This window comes from Hibiscus syriacus, unplaced genomic scaffold (genome assembly GCF_006381635.1).
Source record: "Hibiscus syriacus cultivar Baekdansim isolate YM2019G1 unplaced genomic scaffold, ASM638163v2 tig00111693_pilon, whole genome shotgun sequence".
Taxonomy (NCBI): domain Eukaryota; kingdom Viridiplantae; phylum Streptophyta; class Magnoliopsida; order Malvales; family Malvaceae; genus Hibiscus; species Hibiscus syriacus.
The window spans coordinates 788,645-796,606 of NW_024063156.1; the positions used below are offsets into that span (position 1 = coordinate 788,645).

The window sequence follows — 7,962 nt, forward strand, 5'->3', positions numbered from 1 at the left end:
CTGGGTTTAGGCCATACGGGTTATTGTGCTCTAATACTTTTGGGATTTTGTTTCAGGAAGATTGTTCAAATCTCATATCAGTAGTCCCTTTAGAAGCTTTGCTGTTTCCAAGGCTGAAAAACTTCAAATACCAAAAGTAAGCCTATATGATTTTCATTACATGTTCAAAGATAGTTTTGTTGTGGCAATTTGGGCTCGGCTTGTGGCAATTTGGGATGATTTCAACATGAAATGAATAATCTTTGTGACCGACATTTTAGGAATTTGGTGTACCTGATAATATTTTATGTTATTGTATCTTTATTGTAAAAAAATAAAAATTTAATTGGGTTCACTTTTGCTTTTGGTTTGGCTTAGGTTTCATTGGAAAACCATGTTAATTATTGCTCCTTTGCTTTCATGGAATTAAAAAAAGGCTTCATGATTAATTTGCATGTACTAACTGTGAAGTAGCTTGGGTAATGTTATATGCAAGGATTTTGCTCCACACCAGACTTTTGCTCCAACCTATGACATAAAGAGGTTTATGCTCGAAGGGCATGGCTGGATTCTTCAGCTCCATTTCTGAATGCTTCTGAAAAATTTGTTGGGGCATCCGACCATTCTGAGAGAGGTGCTAGTACTGATGATGCTTGTAGTGGTAGCCTTAAGGCGAAGAGGAAGAAACTGAAGGGTAAACGAGCCGTAGTAAGGTGGTTGAAATTCTTCAGGTGGAAGAAGAGAGATTATGAAAGAATGACAGCTGAAGAAAAAATTCTTTACAAACTTAGAAAGGTTATTCCCAGTTTTTCTACAAAATCCTTACAGTAGGGTAACTCAAGCCACTGCTCTCTCTCCCTCGTGAGTGAGTGATTTTGAAGTTGGGGCTATTTAGATGGTCATATGTATTCTAGTACCTGTAAATTCTTCTGTTTCCAACTTTTGGTTCATGTGCATTTTCCTCCATTTGTTCTTCAGGCTCAAAAGAAAGAGGAAAGACTTGTAACAGCTTTAAATAAGATTGAGCCAGCTGAATCATCTGAAACAACCCATGATCCAGAAATATTGACTCCGGAAGAGCACTTTTTCTTTTTGAAGATGGGCCTCAAGTGCAAAAATTATGTGCCGGTTGGGAGACGAGGAATTTACCAGGTGTAATTTTAACATGCACCTTCATTGGAAAAAGCATCAGACTTTGAAGGTGGTGGTTAAGACATTCTCACCGGAGGAAGTCAAGGAGATTGCTGCTGAGCTTGCAAGATTGACAGGTGGAATTGTGCTTGACATTCATGAAGATAATACAATAATTATGTACAGAGGGAAATTATTCTCAGCCTCCGACAGAGATTATGTCACCTCGGGTCACTCTTTCTAGAAAGAAGGTCTTTCTTCTCTCCTTTCTTGATTCTATTTTTAACCCAAATGTTAAAATTAATTTCAGTTTTCTGAGAGCCCGGATCATGTGGCATACTAAGTACAATCATTTCCTTAATATGACAAACTCTTCTAATTTGTCCCATAAAAAACAGTATGATGGTTTACATCGTAGCCACCTTAAACGGATTTCCAACTCTTGGAAAAGTTTTGTCTTGTGTGAGAGTATTTCTATATCTTCACCTTATGACTCAGCCAGCTTTGAGAATGTTCTCTCATATCAAGCATGTTTTTTTAATGTCCCATTTGGTACAATGTTGGAAAGAGAGCTTGCAATGTAAATCGTCTAAATTTGCCTTCACATAATTTCTTTCCATTTCTTCTGTACAGGCTCTGGATAAATCCAAATACAGGGATGGTCTTAGGGCTGTCAGGAAGTATATCCCAAAGCTTGAGCAGGACCTCGAGTTGCTACGTGCTCAAGCTGTGAATAACCCCAACCCTATGCAACATGTGCCAAACACTGATAATCTCAATGGGATTCTGGGAAGGTTTCAAGCGTGCAACTTGAGGGGTCAACTAATTTGAAAGAATTTTGGATGAGAGCAAGGAACTTTATGAAAATGAATCCAAAACAGAGTTGCTTATGGCTTCAGATTCTGAGGACTTGTCAGATATTTTCGAGACCGAGTCCGACACTGAGACAGAGGAGAGAGAAGAGCAACCGCTTTTCTTGGATGAATTTGACAAATTTCCGAAAGAGAGTGACGGGGAACCTGAAGATTTTGAGGAGCACCTACGTCAAATATCTATGGCTCAAAAGTTCCCACAGCATCTGAGGAAGATGTTAACTCGCCCAACTTTGATGGTAGATCGGATATTTCTTCGTGCTGCTTCACTGCTTAGGAAAAAAGGAGGTAGGTGGAATCATAATTAATGTAATCCTCAAAGTAGCTTTGTAGATGTTTATTTACTCTTACTTCCACCGTCGAGGCTGGATTGCATAAAGAGTCCTTATGCATGGTGTAAGGTGCAGTACTTCCTGGGAATCATCATAGTGATGCTCAAGTTTCCGGTAACTTCCATACCAAGTATCCATAAAACGTCCATGTCCACATAGTTTTCTAGCGGACTGGTGTAAAAGTAAGTCAAATTGCTCACCTGAAGTTGCTTGTCGTATTGTATACCTACAAATTGTTCATGTATTGATTTTATCTGGTTCAGTCAAAGCTACTTAACATATCCAACAATATTGTACCAATGCTACTCTGATATGCTTTCATTTAGGGTTTTATGAATTTACGAGCTTTAGGAACTTAGCTTGCTGCTTCAGTCAAAGCCGGTTTTGATAGGCTCTTTAACTTGTGCTTATAAGTCTACCGACTGCAATTGTATGCTGGCTTTTTCATAGGCCCTCAACTCGCTTCTTATAATTCTTTCGATTGCAATTGTATGCTGGAGATTATAGGACTCTCATCTTGCTTATGATTCTTTGACTGCAATGGTTTGCCGGCTTTATAGGCCCATCAGCGTGCTTCTTGTAATTCTTGCCAACAATCAGTTTTGATCTTCAACACTTCTGAAAGATTGCAAGTATGACATCAAATTAAATTGCCTAGGAAATTGGTTAATCAGGTTATGATTAGTCTCAATGTTCTTTCTTTAGCAGATTTAGCCTAAATTCCCTTGACACTCACCAAAAATTCCTTATGGGGCACTTATAGTTCTAGCCAACAAGGGGACATCTGTGTCCAAGTACAATGGATAGACTCTAGATTGCAAGTGTAACAACGGTTTCACTATCTGATAAACGGTTCAACAGAAGACTAGTTCCAATGTTCACTCTTTTTTACATTTAACACTACAATTCCCAGAAAGGCCTTGCAATTTCTAAACCAAATATGCAAGGAATGATCCAAATTAACTGCTTTTTGCATCAGTAAATCACCATTGGATATATCCAAATTAATACTTTTAGGCCTACCGAGAAGATAGAAAAAAAGAACCTTGATCTCTCTGATATGCTCTTCAAGTTCTTTTATGTTGTTGACTATATCTTGAACTCTTCTGACAATTGATCTGTATGCTCCTGAACAAACTTCAGTAAGGTGCGTAATTGTTCCTGATAAGCAGCACATTGTCGTTTACATTTTGTTTCTCATTGTTCAGTTCTTGGGTTAGTTCCCGTATTCTCCGACCCTTCTCATCCTAGAAGAAAACCGCTATAGAAGGAAAAAGGAAGATGACACGAGATGGATTATACTTGAGCGTACTTTCAGTTCTATTTCTACATGGTTAGTGTGAAACCCGAAAGAATGAGGGCTCATTAATCTGATCCAAACTTCTCATCGTCTTGTCTATATTGAATATGATAAGCATGAACTAGTAAGCTAACTCGTATGCACCTTGATTTATAATTAAAAAAAAAGCACATAGCATACCTCACTGATCAAACTTTTTGCAGAACCTACACTTGTCCAGGTGACATCAATGAGTGATTTATAATTCTCGGTAAACTCATCCATAATCTTATCGCTTCTCTCAAGCGTAAATCAGTGTTGCCTGAAAGCTCATGATCGACCTGTTCCTGCCTATCAAAGTTTTCAAGTTCCAAACACTTTATGCTTTCATCTGAATCTATCCCCTGATAAATTTGCTCCCCATTATGCTCTTTCTTTGACCAAATAGTCCATTTGCAAAGGCTGCCGACGAGCAAACTGAATCAACTTCATTTTCCGATTTCTTACACCCAAATTTGGCATCTAGCTGAAGTTGAAAAGAGAAGTTTAAAGATAAATGAGATGTAAGAAGCAAAAGAATAAGAATATCCACAGAACAGGTATCATCATTCTTATATCAAATAAAGTAAATTTATTATCCAAAGAATCATCAATTATTATGACACCTTACTACAAATGATTAGGTATCATTCTTATATCAACTGATGTAAACTCCACCCTCATTTTCAATGTTTGGAACCCATATTACGAGAGCAATTAATTCTTTTAGGTGTTGACCACTCTGCATTTCTTTTTGGGAAATAAGTTCAGCATAGAGCTGAGGGAAGAAAACGGGAACTACCACCCAGTAATCATCAGAAAAACATTGAATTTACAAAAATAAAACACCCATAAATGAAATATTATAAAACCAATCATAAATTAATCTGTAAAGTCACTATCTTAAGTGCAGAGGTACAATGGAAGTGCATAAACAACAAGAATATATGATCTAAAAATATCATGATTAAGTTTACAGATATAAATAAATGTAGTAAACAATCACGAGAACTATAATAGATACATAATGATCTAAAAATATTACTAATGTTGTCATAACAAAATAAATAAGACTATATGATGATTTGAAATAATGCTCTCTGAAAATGAAGTATTATTTACATAAATTAAGCAGTTAAAATATTTTTTATTATTCCTTAAAGTCTCGGGTTAGAACACCCACATATATAACAATATGGACGATATTTGTTGAATGATCGAGAATTTTTAAGTACATATAATATTATATTCGCCTCAGATTTATAATAATATAATAATAATAATAATAATATAATGTTTGCATCATCATATTTAGGCATATAGGCCCAAATTTTGTGTTTGGGCTGGCTTGCCAAATACAAGCTGGGCTGTCAGCCCAAGCTTATGCCGAAAATCTTACTTGCTGGTCTTTTCGCCCGTGGCAAGCCGTTTAAGCTTCGAGTACAGTGAATTGCCAAGTTTGCCCAACAGAACAGAGCGAAACCTTTAGAAAACCACTTAACGAAGCCGAAAATGGCACTGCATATTGTGAAGTTCCCTTTATCACGCGTTGCTGCGATGGCAGTAACTCCTCTTTGTTCTTCTTATCGAAATCTTACTCTCCTCTCATGGTACCCTCCATATATCAGTAGATTCATGCACTCTATTATTTATTTTCTTTTGCTGTGAACTCATATTTGACGTCCACATGCTTTTTTTATGAGGTTTTTTCTTTTAGTAATTTTTACAAACACTTTTAAATGTAGATATGATAGTGGAAGAAGGGGTTTCCTTTAATTTATTATTTGAGGGGTTTTTTCATTGAATGGTTCCTTTTGTCTTTTACCTTTGTTTGGTGCTAAAGAAATGAAATTATTCTGGGTTTAGGCCATACGGGTTATTGTGCTCTAATACTTTGGGATTTTGTTTTCAGGGAGATTGTTCAAATCTCATATCAGTAGTCCCTTTAGAAGCTTTGCTGTTTCCAAGGCTGAAAAACTTCAAATACCAAAAAAGTAAGCCTATATGATTTTCATACATGTTCAAAGATAGTTTTGTTTCATGCTCATACTAAGTGTAACGGTTGATTCCGGGAATGCCATTGACATTGGAAGAATATGCCAGTTGCTAAGGGACTTTATCTTAGTTCAAGCTTTATCTTGGCCCAAGGAACCCCTCCATGTCTCATCCATTTTATATATTATTGTTTTTCATGTCATTTCAGGAAAAAAAGGTTGGATGAGTTGTGTCTTGAAAGGTTTCAGCAGTACAGTCGAACATTCATACAGTCGTGGATTTTACAAGGTACATGATTTGTTCATTGCATGTATCCGGTATCCCTATCATTAATGCACTTGGAGCAATTGTATTTCCACTTTTTGAAATGCAATTTTATATGAAGAACTGGATGTAGAAATCATGGAGATCTTCCTTCGTTTATCTCATCTACATCTTTGTACAGGAAAGTTTTGTTAATGGAAAGATGGTAAACAAAGCTGGAACACCTGTCTCCGACAAGGCTGTTGTAGAGATTATTGCTGAAATTCCAAAATACGTATGTAGGTGATTATTCTCCACACATCCAGCCTGCATTATTTGGGGATTATGTTGTTGAGATGTTCAAGGTTGATTTTAATGTTACCTTTGGTAATCCAGAGCAGGATATAATTAGAAGCAGCAGTTTGAACAGCTTGGTGTTGATGGGCTGGCAAAATAGCCCTTGATTCTGGGGTTCTGAAACAGTAGAGCAACTTTTCTAAATTAATTTTGTCAAGAAGCACATCGAACAAAAGATAGTTTAAGAACAAGTGGTTTATTTTTGTTTTACCTTACTTCATGCATTTCAAGTTAGCTATGCTTATATACCACCAAATTTAGCCGATAACATATATGATTTTTAGAATGTAATGTTGACTAATTGCTTGGGTTAGTTTAATTACCTTTTTGACACTGTTTTTTGGAATAAACTTATATTGATTTGCTCACTTGATAAGATTAATATTTTAATTAAGATGTGACTGGTTTTTAGGACAAGGATATTCTTTATTCTTGTTTTCTTACGAACTTGTCAGTTATTAACAGTACTTTATTTTTCGACCTTCGCTTTTTAATAATGAAGCTTAATTTATACAGAAACAGTAAATCTACTCGATGATGTGTTCCCTCTGTGTAACTGGATATGCACTTTTGGAATTCTAATGGTTCTCGACTGCATGTGGATTTCAACTTTGAACAGGTAGCGGACAAGATTCGTCGAGATGAACGTGTCTGTGTGATGGAACGAACAAATTTAGATACCTTTCGGGTCTCCCTCAAAAAGTTGATCTGGTGACGCTGGACCTCTCATTTATTTCTATTCTTTTGGTAAGCTTTCAAACATTTCCAAACCTCCTTTCTTAACATGCTTGCATTATTATACAATTCCATTCTGTTTCGTCTCTCAACTTCCTACGTTTATCAAAAGATTGTTTGGCTTTACAGTGATCCAATTTTACGCATGTAGGATTTACTGTCCTCTTTATCGGATTAGTTCTGTCAATTGTAATTACATGCAAACAACCTTAATTTTAACTTTTTCATAACCTTCGTTATTCGTTGGCTTTCTTACACAGGTCATGCCTGCTGTAGTAAATGCAATGAAGGAAGAGGCAACTTTAGTTACCCTGGTTAAGCCTCAGTTCGAAGCTCGTAGATCGCAAGTAAGGAATATATGTATGCATGTGGACATATACACGTGTACATAAGAATTGACGAGACATCTAAAAAAAATTGTGATAGTTACAAATTAAAGGGGGTAATCTTTTTTAAATGCCTCTGCAGGTAGGAAGTGGTGGGATAGTAAGAGATCCCAAAGTTCATGAAGAGGTACTGATTTTTGTTTCAAAGCCATTGCAATTGATATGAGATATGAAAAAAGATTAATGTCATTATGATTTAAGTTATGATTTAAGATTTATTATGTTTCTATGTGTAGGTTCTTGAAAAGATCATAAAAGGTGTAGAGAACTTCGGATTTCAAAGCAAAGGTTGGATTGAATCTCCTCTAAAGGGTGCTGAAGGTAATACTGAATTTCTTGTTTGCTTCAGTCGGATTTCCGAGAAAAGTTCTGAATAGTTTTATCAATCGATATGCGAGTTTGCATACATCATGGGGCATTGTATTTAAAGGAGAAACAAATCGAGAAAATTTGAGACAGTTTCACTTTTAAAATGTCCTTCAACAATTTTGAAATTCAAATTTCATATTGTAATCCTTTATTATTCCTGACTATTGTCTCTTTTGTATCAATGCTTACTTGTCAATTTTCTTGAACAATAAAAGATTCATCATTTATGAAGATTGGATTTCTGT

At 35.9% G+C, this 7,962-nt stretch overlaps 2 pseudogenes; both read left to right on the plus strand.

Annotated features, from left to right (window-relative positions):
* Positions 1-513: 513 nt before the first annotated feature.
* Positions 514-2,668, plus strand: LOC120167742 (annotated as a pseudogene).
* A 4,070-nt stretch (positions 2,669-6,738) lies between these two features.
* Positions 6,739-7,757, plus strand: LOC120167747 (annotated as a pseudogene).
* The last annotated feature ends 205 nt before the right edge of the window (positions 7,758-7,962 follow it).